This window comes from Balaenoptera acutorostrata, chromosome 18 (genome assembly GCF_949987535.1).
Source record: "Balaenoptera acutorostrata chromosome 18, mBalAcu1.1, whole genome shotgun sequence".
NCBI classification, from domain to species: Eukaryota; Metazoa; Chordata; class Mammalia; order Artiodactyla; family Balaenopteridae; genus Balaenoptera; species Balaenoptera acutorostrata.
In genome coordinates, this window is record NC_080081.1 from 58715481 (window position 1) to 58731610 (window position 16130).

The following is a 16130-nucleotide window of genomic DNA, read 5'->3' on the forward strand; positions in this document are numbered from 1 at the left end:
ATCTTCTCCGTTGCTATGTTCCTGATCTTGTTCTTAAGAGGAATAGATTTCCCTGTATAACATTTCAAGCCACTTGTGTTCATTAACAATGTAGATAATCTCGACATTAGTCAGTTTTGAAGCAAAGCATGCTCTAGAGAGGCCATGGTTTTCCCATAGGAGTAAAAAATAAAAGAAAAAATTTTTAATTGCTTATGACTAGTCATTAGAAGCAAATCCACAAAGACAGCAACAGAAAGCAACCAGAATTACTCTACTTTTATATGGAGAAGAAAAAAGACATGAATCTTGTGGTTGTCTTCAAAAAGAAGAAACTCAGCTTTGAAAACCCTCTTGGTTCTTCCCCAACTTAAAATTTCTTGTTAATTTTTTTTTTTAATGTTTATTTATTTGGCTGCATCAGGTCTTAATTGCGGCACGCCAGTTCTTCCTTGCGGCATGCGGGATTCTCTCTAGTTGTGGCGTGCAGGCTCTAGAGCACGTGGGGTTAGTTGCCCCGCGGCCTGTGGGATCTTAGTTCCCCGACCAGGGATCGAACCCGCGTCCCCGGCAGTGGAAGGCACTTAACCACTGGACCACCAGGGAAGTCCCTCTTGTTTCTTATATACACATTATAATGCAATTACTGCTGGCGTATTTAGCATTAGCTGTAAAATACATGAAGTTTCCCAAAGCACAACATATTAATGCTTATAGCAGAGCAAAAAAGAGTTTCGCCAGACTTCCCGTGTTGCAAATTATTTTTTTTAAATTCTGGTGATCGGTTTTAGGAGTTTGTTTTGCCACACTCTAAAAGAACATCCTATAACAAAACTTGTTGGGAAGATTAAAGTAATATTTTTAACCCCAACATGGTTGATCTTGGATTTTAATAATATGAATTACTTTGATGTATTTTGTTTCCAATTTGAAATCTATGCTGTTCTGACTCATTTTTTTCCAAGAGTTTAGACGGAGGCATTTGGATTATATATACATGTGTAGAGAATTCGGCTGAAATAGGGGGTTTTTGTGAAGTATGTTTTTACAGAGCAGAAAATGGTCATATAGTCAAATTATTACAGTCAGTATCATAGGGAGGCAATTACCACACCATCCACCTCCATTCACCCATCTTTCCTAATCGCATCCTCTCTTTCTCACCTGTCAATCAGTTTTCTGCAATGTGTACAAAGCCCTCTCCCAGTCAGAAGATGAGTAGTTTATGAGAATAATGTCTACATAATAATTTGATGTCCTTTTTACCCTAGATGGGATTCTCTCCACTCTAATCCTTAAAATTGATACATTAGCAATTTTACAAGCAATTTATACAGTGGCAGCATCTTCACTTTCATGCAGGGTGATTAGTAGCCCAGCTCTCATGAATTCTGGCTAGTATGCTTTAGAGGTCATGCCACACACATTGTCATGAGTTTTTGTTTTTTTTTTTTTTGTCATGTCCTCACCCAAAATGTAAAATAATTTTGCATTAAGAGCGAGAATTGTGACACCATTTTACAGATGAAAGGACTGAAATTTGACCTGAAACTTAGTCAACATCTGAGTTCTATGTAGGGGCAGATATTTTGCAGACAGCCCACAAAAGAATAAATAAAATAACACGCAAGTTTCATTAACCCTAATGAAAGTTTCTGAATATGGGTGAAAATGAAGAGTCAGCGATATTCACATTTAAGGATTCTGTTGCGCGCATGCGCCTGAGCGCGCGCCCTTGGGCCGCGACGTGGCGCTGGCTCCGCCTTCCGCTTCCGACGCGCGGTCGGTAGAGCAGGTGTATCTGCGGCAGTAACATGTCGGCCCCGCTGCCCGCCATCGTGCCCGCCGTCCGGAAGGCTAGCGCCGCGGTGATTTTCCTTCATGGATTGGGAGACACAGGGCATGGGTGGGCAGAAGCCTTTGCAGGTATCAGAAGCGCCCACATCAAATACATCTGCCCGCACGCACCGGTTATGCCTGTAACATTAAATATGAACATGGCCATGCCTTCTTGGTTTGACATTATTGGGCTTTCACTAGGTTCACAGGAAGATGAAACTGGAATTAAACAGGCAGCAGAAAGTGTAAAAGCTTTGACAGAGCAAGAGGTGAAGAATGGCATTCCTTCTAACAGAATTATTTGGGGAGGATTTTCTCAGGGAGGGGCTTTATTTCTGTACACGGGCACTGACTGCACAGCAGAAGCTGGCCGGCGTCGCAGCTCTCAGCTGTGGGCTTCCTTTCCACGGGGTCCTATCAGTGGCGTGAATAGAGACATTTCTATTCTTCAGTGCCATGGAGATTTGGGTCCTTTAGTTCCCCTAATGTTTGGTTCTTTTACTGCTGAAAGGCTAAAAACATTGGTAAATCCAGCCAATGTAACCTTCAAAACCTATGGCCGCATGATGCACAGTTCATGTCAACAGGAAGTGATGGATATCAAGCAGTTCATTGATAAACTCCTACCTCCCATTGATTGACGTCGCTAAGAGGCCTTGTGGAGAAGTGCACACCAGCATCATCCGCGTAGAGTAAAACTTTTTCCTGTGCCCAATCTTGAAACCTCTAATGTTTGCAATGTTAACATGTTTTGCAAATACACACCAATGACACAGACTAAATAAATCTCCTCATGGGAAATTTATGATCATTGAAGTTTCTATGTATGTATTTGTATAATATGATCCAGAATATACTAGTATTAAAATAGGTGAAGCAGCTAGCATCTTTCTCCCAAATGTAATTAAGAAAAATAATAAAATACTGCAACCAGACTTTTTATTACATCACTTGAAAATTATTAGTATGCTTAATGAAAACTTGTTCAGGTATAAGTGAGCAGTTAAGACATAAACAGTTTATGCATGCTGTGACTTAGACTCTGGACTTATTCCCAAATTACTTAGTCACCATGCAGTATCTGTATTTTTATTATATGTGTTCATATGTACTTAATGATTATAATACATAATAAGCATGAGGTGTTATTACATTATTCCTAATAATAGGATAATGCTTCTAAGTGTCAATAAATAGTAATATTGCTGTCTTCAAAAAAAAAAAGAATTCTGTTAACTCAGCAGTGGGGCTTTTCCGAACCATCATGGGTGGACAAAATGACGGCTCATTCAAAGCCAAATGCTACCCTGGAATGCCACCGCAGAGCAGCGTGAAGAAATGCAAAGTTTAATTAAAAAGAGCTCCTTGAGAGCGCCTAGATCAACCCTGTTGTTTAATTAAATTGTTGATATTTTGGGGAACTGAATATTGCAACTGATCTGATTTCTCAGGCACCCTTTGTCTCATCTTAGACTCTCCAAAATGCAAAGCCAGCGAGATGGTGGAATGTCTTGTCTCTCCCCAAGGACACTGCTCGGTGCTCTACAATTCTACCGGCTCGTCCTCTTCCAGGCCTTGAAGAGTGGGAGTGTGGTGACGTTTTCACCCCATTCTCCTCAAGGGGGCTTCTCTCTAGACCGTTTGCACATTTGGAAATGGCACCGCAATCCAGTCTTTAAAAGGCCACAGGAGTCATCCTGTGCCAAGATGATTCCTGGATGGTTCTGGAGATGCAGAGGGAAGGATAATGGTGGGACTTCCAGTCTTTGCTTTTCATGTTTCCTCTTACGTCGTGACGCTGAGGCAGGGAGCCTGTGAAGAGCTAGGATATCCCTCTGGATTTAGCAGAGACCTGAGGATCCTTTCTGCCCTCTGGGAGCTAGAATACAGGTGTGATGTCTGGTGATGACTTTCCTATTATCATGACTCTCCACCTTCCTCCATGGGAGAAGACCCTTGGATGGTTATTCTTAGACCAATGTGGGGCAGGGGTGGGGGGAGGGCGGTGCGGGGCAGGGCTCACAATCAGTTAACTGTAGTCTTTCATGTTTCCATCAAATGATCCCCACTGGAATGAGATGTACCCTATGGGCCTGAAGCATAATGCTACTTTATTCGATTGTTCTCACTGACCTATCCCCAAATCCTTTGCATTTAAATAACTGGTCGTCAGGGACTTCCCTGGCAGTCCAGTGGTTAAGACTCTGTGCTTCCACTGCAGGGGGCATGCGTTTGATCCCTGGTCGGGGAACTAAGGTCCCGCAAGCTGCGCCAGGTGGCGTGGCCAAAAAGTAAAAAATAAAAAAAAGTATCCGGGGCTTCCCTGGTGGTGCAGTGGTTAAGAATCCGCCTGCCAATGCAGGGGACACGGGTTCGAGCCCTGGTCCGGGAAGATCCCACATGCCGCGGAGCAACTAAGCCCGCGAGCCACAACTACTGAGCCCATGTGCCGCAACCACTGAAGCCCGCGCACCTAGAGCCTGTGCTCCACAACAAGAGAAGCCACAGCAATGAGAAGCCGGTGTACCACAACGAAGAGTAGCCCCCGCTCTCCGCAACTAGAGAAAGTCCGAGCGTAGCAACGAAGACCCAGCACAGCCACAAAAAAAAATTTAATTAAATAAATTAAAAAAAAATTTTTTTTAAGTATCTGTAATTATAAAAAATAAATAAATGACTGGTCGTCACAGTCCTGACTGTCACTGGATGTCAATGGAGAAGGTGGCTTGAGGGCTACTAAAGTCTGAACTCCCTGAAGTAATACACTCCCATGGGCCTGCCTCAGTAGTTACATGCAGTCAATATGGAAATAAACCCTTTGGAATAAGGGAAGACAAAATTCCTCAGGGCACCCAAGGTAAACTTCAAAAATGTGACCTGGAAGAGGAAATATATTAGCCCAGTTAATACCCACTAACATCTTACCGAGGTTTGGTGCCTCACATCAGACTGGTTTTGTTGAGTGATGAGGACATGAACGTTCATCTAAACCATGCGTTTTTCACAAGTGGAAAGTGAGACCCAGCATGGAAGTGACCTGCTCAAGGCTTGGAGTCGCACAGAGCTGGAATCCAGGTCTTTTACTCTAGTCCAGAGATCTTCCCATACCTGTTTCTTGTGACTTGGGAAAGCTTGGCACAGCTGCAAGAGGCTGGGATCAGCCATCCACAGGGAAGAGGCAGCACCGGGGGACACACTGAGTTCTAGACCATGGGAAGAGGGGGAGCCAAGTCCAAGAGTGGAAGACCCCGCCCTCACCTGTTAAGGACTGAATTGCTCCCACAATTCCCACAGGCCCTGTGCCTATGGGTGACAGCTGTAGGACAGAGTGTGGGTCGCCTGCATCTCTGAGTCACAGCCCCCAGGGAACAGGAAGCCTTTCCACATCTTGAGGGAAGAGATTTAGGAAAGGTGGTCCGCATGCAAGACCCTTGCAAAAATCAGGTTCAGGAGATCCACTTGAGTCTGACGAAGTGAGGCTGGAAGTGCCTTACGAAGACATGAAGCAGCTCAAGGCCAATTGTTCTCCCACATTTTTATCTAGAACGGGGCCTATTTGTGTCGTATAATAAAGACTCAGACTGGTGCTCTCAGGGTCCACATAAGAGCCATACTGAACCCAGAAGTGGGTAAAACCCCACCCTGATCCTTAAGACCTTGAAACTGTAAAGCAAACTGTGGTCTCTTGGCTCTTCTGTGAGATTTTTCACCCAATTTTCCTGTGAAATAGGTCAGCAGTATGGATTTCAAGTTATTTCAAGAAAGGGGGAAAAAAAAAAAAGACAGAGAGAGAGAGAGAGAGAGAACAAAGTGGCCAAAACTTGCCCAAGAACATAAAATGCTTGAAGGCTAGCAGTGGTCTGTACTTCAAGTCCTTAAATCCAGAACCTTGTCCATGGCTGAACCATAGTTTCAAGTGGAATTCTGGGAGTTGCAGCAGTCTCTGCCCCTCTCTTATTATTTGTGTTACAAAATTAGGTTTTTTAAGTACAGAATTGAGGCACACTTTCTAATTAAAATTCTTTTTTTTTAATTGAAGGATAGTTGATTTACAAAGTTGTGTTAGTTTCTGGTGTACAGCAAAGTGATTCAGTTTTATATATATATATATATGTTCTTTTCCATTATATAATAAACTATTATAAGATATTATATTCAATATCTTATGATAAAATATTGAATATAGTTCCCTGTGCCATACAGTAGGACCTTGTTATTTATCTATTTTATATATAGTAGTTTGTATCTGTTAATCCCAAACTCCTAATTTATCCCCCCCGCTTCCCCTTTGGTAACCCATTTGTATCATATTTTAGATTCCACATATAAGTGCTATCATATGGTATTTGTCTTTGTCTGACTTACTTCATTTAGTATGATCATCTCTAGGTCCATCCATGTTGCTGCAAATGGCATTATTTCACTCTTTTTTATGGCTGAGTAATATTCCATTATATATATATATATATATATATATATATATATATATATATATATATAGACACACACACATACCACATCTTCTTTATCCATTCATCTGTCGTTGGACACTTATGTTGCTTCCCTGTCTTGGCTATTGTAAATAGTGCTGCTATGAACATTGGGGTACGTTTATCTTTTCAATGAAATTCTTTCTTTCTTTCTCAGTATTTCTTTAAACATCTTTCTTATCTTCCTGCCTCACTAGCTGCTGCTTTACAGTCAGTGTTGCCAGCTCCTTCCTTCTCTTCAGACCTCAAAGCATTGTCCTCCAGAGCACTAGATATAGTCTTTCCTTGGGTGATCTCATCCTGTACCACGACTTTATGGATCTACTGTATATGCAGGACCCTCAAATGTAGTTCTCCAGGCCTTAATCCCCTTTCCAAGCCCCACACTCATACCCAACTCTCCACTCAGCCTCCCCATGCAGATGACTAGTAGGCATTTCAAACTCAACATGTTTAAGAAGGAACTCTTGGTTTCACAGACCTTCACTTCCCACTCCCAAACCTACTCCTCCCCAGCCTTCTCCATCCTGGCAAGTGTCACCACTATTGACCCATTTGCTCTAAACCTAAAAGTCTTTCTTCTCACACGCCCATATCCTGCCAAATTCTGTCAGTTCTGTCTTCAAAATACATTCATAATCGTGACCTCTTTCACCACTTCCACCTCTACCATCATCTCCCAACTGCCTGGCCTCTTAGGATCTCCAGGATGCCACTCTTCACCTCAACAATCTTTTTCCCACTCAGCATGCAGAGTGGCCCAATACTTAAATCAGATCACGTTGCCTCTCTACTCAGGCGCCTCCCATAACTTCCCATTGCCCATAACATAGAACCTCAGCTCCCCATTGTGGCCTTTCTTGCCCTCATGACCTGGTCCCTGCCCACCTGGTCCAGCTCCACTACTAACTTGCGACTTCGCTGCGGTCACACTGGCCTTCTTGCTTTTCTCTAACTTGTGAGTTCTTAACATTTTCCATGCCATGGATCCCTTCGGCAGTCTGGTAAAGCCTATGGATCACCTCTCAGCAGAAAGTTTTTCAATGCATAAAAGAAACTACATAAGATTACAAAAGATAATATTTTGTTGAAATATGGTTATCAGAATATTAAAGATCAAATTTGTGATACAGAATATTAAAGATCAAATTTGTGCTTCTTCAGCCACATATTAAATAACAGGATCGAGCAGCAGCTCTGATAACTATCATGATTTTGAAGTCACGATGAGCACCCATGACATTTGCAAATATCCGTAGCAACTGTAACGTGACATGAAAATGTCTGTGATTTCTATTAGCGACAGGTTCACAGATGCTGCTATAATACTCCTGCAGTTTGTCTGCCTGTATTCGTTAGTGGAGGAAATGCTACATTTCAGTTAGAAGTTAGTGAAAATAGTGATGTACCTTTCCCCCCATTCGAGCTCAGGGACCCCTGATTCTATCTATGGGCCACCCCCGCCCCCCCACCAATGAAGAACCCCTGCTTAACACGCCAAGCTCCTTTCTGCCTCTGGGACTTTATACCTGCTATTTCCTCACCTGGAATGCTCTTCCCCCAGATCTCTGCATAGCTCACTCTCACCTCACTCAAGCTTCTGTCCAAAGGTGGCTTTCTCAGAGGGTCCCGCCCTCATCCCCCTAGGGAAGACAGTACCCCCAATCTGCCTGTCACACCCCTTCCCCTTGTTCTGCTCCATCTCCTTACCTTACTTACCACCCTTTGAGGTCATGTCACTTTTGTATCTGTTTGCTTGTTCACTGGTTTCCTGCAGGTAATGTGTGCCTTGTTCTCCAGGGCCTCCCAGCATCTAGAACTGGACCTGGTATAAGAGAACACTTAGCAAATCTCTGTGGGATGAGTAAATGGCTATAAAGGGATGAACATGGTCTACACTTTTATACGCATAAAAGTATGTCTCTCAGGAAGAGACATTCTGTTCCAAATTCCAATCAAAATGAACATATTTCTAAAGGTTTTCAATTTTTTTTCCAATATCAGATTTCTAACAGAAAATTATGTTCCATATTTAATGGTCTTATAAACATGGTTCATGACACAGCTTGGGCATGTGCCTGGATCCCTAACCAGAGGATTGACTGGTAGACTACCAGAAGGTTGGTAAACCTTTATCACAATGAGTAATGACTTGGTTTGACTACCTCAATTCAAATATAACAGATTACTTCGAATAATAGCTATTTTCTTTTAAACTTGCTCTTACCATTTTGAATTTGGCTGACCCTGAAATGGGAATTTCATGGAATAGGTATTATGTTCACTCAAAAGAAAGTAAAATTACAGAGCAAACATGATGGCTTCTCACATTATGTGGAGGCAAATTAATCCTTTATCGAAAAAAGGGGTTTAATACTGAATACAAGTTTGAGGCACTGGAGACTTCCTGATGGTAACTCATGAGGCATTAAAAATATAGGTCTCTGGACTTCCCTGGTGGCACAGTGGTTAAGAATCTGCCTGCCAATACAGGGGACACAGGTTCGAGCCCTGGTCCAGGAAGATCCCACATGCCACAGAGCAAACAAGCCCGTGCACCACAACTACTGAGCCTGCGCTCTAGAGCCCACGAGCCACAACTACTGAAGCCTACGTGCCTAGAGCCTGTGCTCCACAACAAGAGAAACCACTGCTGTGAGAAGCCTGCACACCTCAATGAAGAGAAGTCCCCGCTCACCGCAACTAGAGAAAACCCGCGAGCAGCAACGAAGACCCAATGCAGCCATAAATTAATTAATTAATTAATTAAAAATATGGGTCTCGAACTCAGGAATGTAGACACAGCCTTAGAGATAAACGGATGTCATTCTTGCACTGTGATGCTGGAGCAATGGTTGTGGGCGGGATTTCCCAGGTAGAACAAGAGAAGGAACTCAAATTAGCTCCCAAGGAATCCACAGAAGAGCAAAAAACCAGGAAGGAAAACTTGGGATCAGAAATACGAAGTTGTGGGACTTCCATGGTGGTGCAGTGGTTAAGAATACGCCTGCCAATGCAAGGGACATGGGTTCGAGCCCTGGTCCGGGAAGATCTCACATGCTGCGGAACAAAAAAGACCATGCACCACAACTACTAAGCCTGCGCTCTACAGCCCGTGAGCCACAACTACTGAAGCCAGCATGCCTAGAGACCCTGTAGCGCAACGAGGAGTAGCCCCCACTCGCTGCAACTAGAGAAAGCGTGCGCAGCAACGAAGATGCAACACAGCCAAAAATAAAATAAATAGGGAGACCTTCAAGATGGCGGAGGAGTAAGACGTGGAGATCAGCTTCCTCCCCACAAATACGTCAGAAATACATCTACATGTGGAACAACTCCTACAGAACACCTACTGAATGCTGGCAGAAGACCTCAGACTTCCCAAAAGGCAAGAAACTCCTCATGTACCTGGGTAGTGCAAAAGAAAAAAGAAAAAACAGAGACAAAAGAATAGGGACAAGACCTGCACCTCTGGGAGGGAGCTGTGAAGGAGGAAAAGTTTCCACACACTAGGAACCCCCTTCACTGGCAGAGACTGTGGGTGGCGGACGGGGGAAGCTTCGGAGCCAAGGAGGAGAGCACAGCAACAGGGGTGCGGAGGGCAAAGTGGAGAGATTCCCGCACAGAGGATCAATGCCGACCAGCACTTACCAGCCTGAGAGGCTTGTCTGCTCACCCACTGGGGTGGGCCGGGGCTGGGACCTGAGGCTCGGGCTTCGGAGGTCGGATCCCAGGGAGAGGACTGGGGTTGGCTGCGTGAACACAGCCTGAAGGGGGCTAGTGTGCCACAGCTAGCTGGGAGGGAGTCCAGGAAAAAGTCTGGACCTGCCTAAGAGGCAAGAGACCACTGTTTAAGGGTGCACAAAGAGAGGAGATTCAGAGCACCGCCTAAACGAGCTCCAGAGATGGGCGCGAGCTGCAGCTATCAGCGAGGACCCCAGAGATGGGCATGAAATGCTAAGACTGCTGCTGCAGCCACCAAGAAACCTGTGTGCAAGCACAGGTCACTATCCACACCTCCCCTCCCAGGAGCCTGTATAGCCCGCCACTGCCAGGGTCCTGTGATCCAGGGACAACTTCCCTGGGAAAACACATGGCGCGCCTCAGGCTGGTGCAACATCACGCTGGCCTCTGCCGCCGCAGGCTTGCCCTGCATTTTGTACCCCACCCTTCCCCTGGCCTGAGGGAGCCAGAGTACCCTATCCGCTTTTACGTTAACCCTGTCCTGTCTGAGCAAAGAACAGATGCCCTCAGGCAACCTACACACAGAGGTGGGGCCAAACCCAAAGCTGAACCCCAGAAGCTGTGCAAACAAAGAAGAGAAAGGGAAATTTCTTCCAGCAGCCTCAGGAGCAGTGGATTAAATCTCCACGATCAACTTGATGTACCCTGCATCTGTGGAATACCTGAACAGACAACGAATCATCCCAAAATTGAGGCGGTGGACTTTGGGAGCAACTGACGACTTGGGGTTTGCTTTCTGCATCTAATTTGTTTCTGGTTTTATACTTATCTTAGTTTAGCATTCAGAGTTTATTATCATTGTTAGATTTGTTTATTGATTTGGTTCTCTTCCTCCTTTTATTTTTTATATATAAATATATATTTTTTCCTTTTTCTCTTTTTGTGAGTGTGTATGTGTATGCTTCTTTGTGTGATTTTGTCTGTATAGCTTTGCTTTTACCATTTGTCCTAGGGCTCTGTCTGTCCGTTTTTTTTGTTGTTGTTCTTGTTGTTTTTTTTTTTTTTAAGTATAGTTTTTAGTACTTGTTATCATTGGTGGATTTGTTTTTGGGTTTGACTGCTCTCTTCTTTCTTTCTTTCTTTTTTTCTTTTTTAAATTACTTTCTAATTTTTTTATTTTTAATAATTTTTAATTCTTTATTTTAATAACTTTATTTTATTTTTCTTTCTCTCTTTCTCTCTTTCTTCGTTCTTTCTTTCTTTCTTTCTTTTTTTCTCCCTTTTCTTCTGAGCCATGTGGCTGACAGGGTCTTGGTGCTCCGGCCGGGTGTCAGGCCTGTGCCTCTGAGGTGGGAGAGCTGAGTTCAGGACATTGGTCCACCAGAGACCTCCCAGCTCCACGTAATATCAAATGGCAAAAGCTCTCCCAGAGATCTCCATCTCAACACTAAGACCCAGCTCCACTCAATGACCAGCAAGCTACAGTGCTGGACACCCTGTGCTAAAGAACTAGCAAGACAGGAACACAACATTAGCAGAGAGGCTGCCTAAAATCATAGGGTCACAGGCACCCCAAAACACACAACCGAACGTGGTCCTGCCCACCAGAAAGATAAGATCCAGCCTCATCCATCAAAACACAGGCACCAGTCCCCCCCACCAGGAAGCATACACAACCAACTGAACCAACCTTACCCACTGGGGGCAGACACCAAAAACAACGGGAACTACGAACCTGCAGCCTGTGAAAAGGAGACCTCAAACACAGTAACTTAAGCAAAATGAGAAGACAGAGAAACACACAGCAGGTGAAGGAGCAAAGTAAAAACCCATCAGACCAAACAGATGAAGAGGAAATAGGCAGTCTACCTGAAAAACAATTCAGAGTAATGATAGTAAAGATAATCCAAAATCTTGGAAATAGAATGGAGAAAATACAAGAACCGTATAACAAGGACCTTGGGCTTCCCTGGTGGCGCAGTGGTTGAGAATCTGCCTGCTAATGCAGGGGACACGGGTTCGAGCCCTGGTCTGGGAAGATCCCACATGCCACGGAGCAGCTGGGCCCGTGAGCCACAGCTACTGAGCCTGCGCGTCTGGAGTCTGTGCCCCGCAACGGGAGGGGCCGCGATAGTGAAAAGCCCGCGCACCGCGATGAAGAGCGGTCCCCGCACCGCGATGAAGAGTGGCCCCCACTTGCCGTAACCAGAGAAAGCCCTCGCACGAACCGAAGACCCAACACAGCCAAAAATAAATAAATAAATAAATAAAGTAGCTATAAAATTAAAAAAATAAAAAATAAAAAAATTAAAAAAATAAAAAAAAAATAACAAGGACCTAGAAGAACTAAATAGCAAACAAACAATGATGAACAACACAATAAATGAAATTAAAAATTCTCTAGAAGGAATTAATAGCAGAATAACTGAGGCAGAAAAACGGATAAGTGACCTGGAAGATGAAATAGTGGAAATAACTACTGCAGAGCAGAATAAAGAAAAAAGAATGAAAAGAATTGAGGACAGTCTCAGAGACCTCTGGGACAACATTAAACACACCAACATTTGAATTATAGGGGTCCCAGAAGAACAAGAGAAAAAGAAAGGGACTGAGAAAATATTTGAAGAGATTATAGTTGAAATTTCCCTAATATGGGAAAGGAAATAGTCAGTCAAGTCCAGGAAGCACAGAGAGTCCCGTACAGGATAAATCCAAGGAGAAACATGCTGAGACACAAATTAATCAAACTATCAAAAATTAAATACAAAGAAAAAATATTAAAAACAACAAGGGAAAACCACCAAATAACATACAAGGGGATCCCCATAAGGTTAACAGCTGATCTTTCAGCAGAAACTCTGCAAGCCAGAAGAGAGTGACTGGACATATTTAAAGTGATGAAAGGGAAAAACGTACAGCCAAGATTACTCTACCCAGCAAGGATCTCATTCAGATTCGATGGAGAAATTAAAACCTTTACCAACAAGCAAAAGCTAAGAGAAGTCAGTACCACCAAACCAGCTTTACAACAAATGCTAAAGAACTTCTCTAGGCAGGAAACACAAGAGAAGGAAAAGACCTACAATAACAAACCCAAAATAATTAAGAAAATTGTAATAGGAACATGCACATCAATAATTACCTTAAATGTAAATGGATTAAATGCTCCAACCAAAAGACATAGACTGGCTGAATGGGTACAAAAACAAGACCCGTATATATGCTGTCTACAAGAGACCCACTTCAGACCTAGGGACACATACAGACTGAAAGTGAGGGCATGGAAAAAGATGCTCCATGCAAATGGAAATCAAAAGAAAGCTGGAGTAGCAATTCTCATATCAGACAAAATAGATTTTAAAATAAAGAGTATTACAAGAGACAAAGAAGGACACTACATAATGATCAAGGGATTGATCCAAGAAGAAGATATAACAATTATAAATATTTATGCACCCAACATAGAAGCACCTCAATACATAAGGCAAATGCCAATAGCCATAAAAGGGGAAGTCGACAGTAACACAATCATAGTAGGGGACTTCAACACCCCACTTTCACCAATGGACAGATCATCCAAAATGAAAATAAATAAGGAAACACAAGCTTTAAATGACACATTAAACAAAACGGACTTAACTGATATTTATAGGACATTCCATCCAAAACCAACAGAATACACTTTCTTCTCAAGTGCTCATGGAACATTCTCCAGGATAGATCATATCTTGGGTCACAAATCAAGCCTTGGTAAATTTAAGAAGATTGAAATCGTATCAAGTATCTTTTCCAACCACAGTGCTATGAGACTGGATGTCAGTTACAGGAAAAAAATCTGTAAAAAATACAAATACATGGAGGCTAAACAATACATTAGTTAATAACCAAGAGATCACTGAAGAAATCAAAGAGGAAATCAAAAATACCTAGAAACAAATGACAATGAAATCACGATGACCCAAAACCTATGGGACACAGCAAAAGCAGTTCTAAGGGGAAAGTTTATAGCAATACAATCCTACCTCAAGAAACAAGAAACATCTCAAATAAACAACCTAACCTTACACATAAAGCAATTAGAGAAAGAAGAACAAAAAAAACCCCAAAGTTAGCAGAAGGAAAGAAATCATAAAGATCAGATCAGAAATAAATGAAAAAGAAATGAAGGAAACAATAGCAAAGATCAATAAAACTAAAAGCTGGTTCTTTGAGAAGATAAATAAAATTGATAAACCATTTGCCAGACTCATTAAGAAAAAAAAGGGAAAAGACTCAAATCAATAGAATTAGAAACGAAAAAGGAGAAGTAACAACTGACACTGCAGAAGTACAAAGGATCATGAGAGATTACTACAAGCAACTCTATGCCAATAAAATGGACAACCTGGGAGAAATGGACAAATTCTTAGAAATGCACAACCTTCCGAGACTGAACCAGGAAGAAATAGAAAATATGAACAGACCAATCACAAGCACTGAAATTGAAACTGTGATTAAAAACCTTCCAACAAACAAAAGTCCAGGACCAGATGGCTTCACAGGTGAATTCTATCAAGCATTTAGAGAAGAGCTACACCTATCCTTCTCAAACTCTTCCGAAATATAGCAGAGGAAGGAACACTCCCAAATTCATTCTACGAGACCACCATCACCCTGATACCAAAACCAGACAAAGATGTCACAAAGAAAGAAAACTACAGGCCAATATCACTGATGGCAATAGATGCTAAAATCCTCAACAAAATACTAGCAAACAGAATCCAACAGCACTTTAAAAGGATCATACACCATGATCAAGTGGGGTTTATCCCAGGAATGCAAGTATTCTTCAATACATGCAAATCAATCAGTGTGATAAACCATATTAACAAACTGAAGGAGAAAAACCGTATGATCATCTCAATAGATGCAGAAAAAGCTTTTGACAAGATTCAACACCCATTTGTGATAAAAACCCTCTAGAAAGTAGGCATAGGGGGAACTTACCTCAGCATAATAAAGGTCATATATGACAAACCCACAGCCAACGTCGTTCTCAGTGGTGAAAAATTGAAAGCATTTCCTCTAAGATCAGGAACAAGACAAGGTTGTTCTCTCTCACCACTATTATTCAACATAGTTTTGGAAGTTTTAGTCACAGCAGTCAGAGATGAAAAAGAAATAAAAGGAATACAAATTGGAAAAGAAGAAGTAAAGCTGTCACTGTTTGCAGATGACATGATACTATACATAGAGAATCCTAAAGATGCTACCAGAAAACTACTAGAGCTCATCAATGAATTTGGTAAAGTAGCAGGATACAAAATTAATGCACAGAAATCTCTTGCACTAATGATGAAAAATCTGAAGGAGAAATTAAGGAAACACTCCCATTTACCATTGCAAGAAAAAGAATACAATACCTAGGAATAAACCTACCTGAGGAGACAAAAGACCTGTATGCAGAAAACTATAAGACACTGATGAAAGAAATTAAAGATGATACAAACAGATGGAGAGATATACCATGTTCTTGGATTGGAAGAATCAACATTGTGAAAATGGCTATACTACCCAAAGCAATCTACAGATTCAACGCACTCCCTATCAAACTACCATTAGCATTTTTCACAGAACTAGAACAAAAAATTTCACCATGTGTATTGAAACACAAAAGACCCCGCATAGCCAAAGCAGTCTTGAGAAAGAAAAACGGAGCTGGAGGAATCAGGCTCTTGCACTTCAGACTATACTACAAAGCGACAGTAATCAAGACAATATGGTACTGGCACAAAAACAGAAATATAGATCAACAGAACAGGATAGAAAGCCCAGAGGTAAACTGACACACATATGGTCACCTTATTTTTTTTTTTTTTTTAATTTTTTTTTTTTTTATAGCTACTTTATTTATTTATTTATTTATTTATTTTTGGCTGTGTTGGGTCTTCGGTTCGTGCGAGGGCTTTCTCTGGTTACGGCAAGTGGGGGCCACTCTTCATCGCGGTGCGGGGACCGCTCTTCATCGCGGTGCGCGGGCCTTTCACTATCGCGGCCCCTCCCATTGCAGGGCACAGGCTCCAGACGCGCAGGCTCAGCAGTTGTGGCTCACGGGCCCAGCCGCTCCGTGGCATGTGGGATCTTCCCAGACCAGGGCTC

General features: G+C 42.5%; 1 pseudogene; it reads left to right on the forward strand.

Annotated features, from left to right (window-relative positions):
• Positions 1–1745: 1745 nt before the first annotated feature.
• On the forward strand, positions 1746–2484 carry LOC103008284 (acyl-protein thioesterase 1-like; annotated as a pseudogene).
• Positions 2485–16130: the final 13646 nt, after the last annotated feature.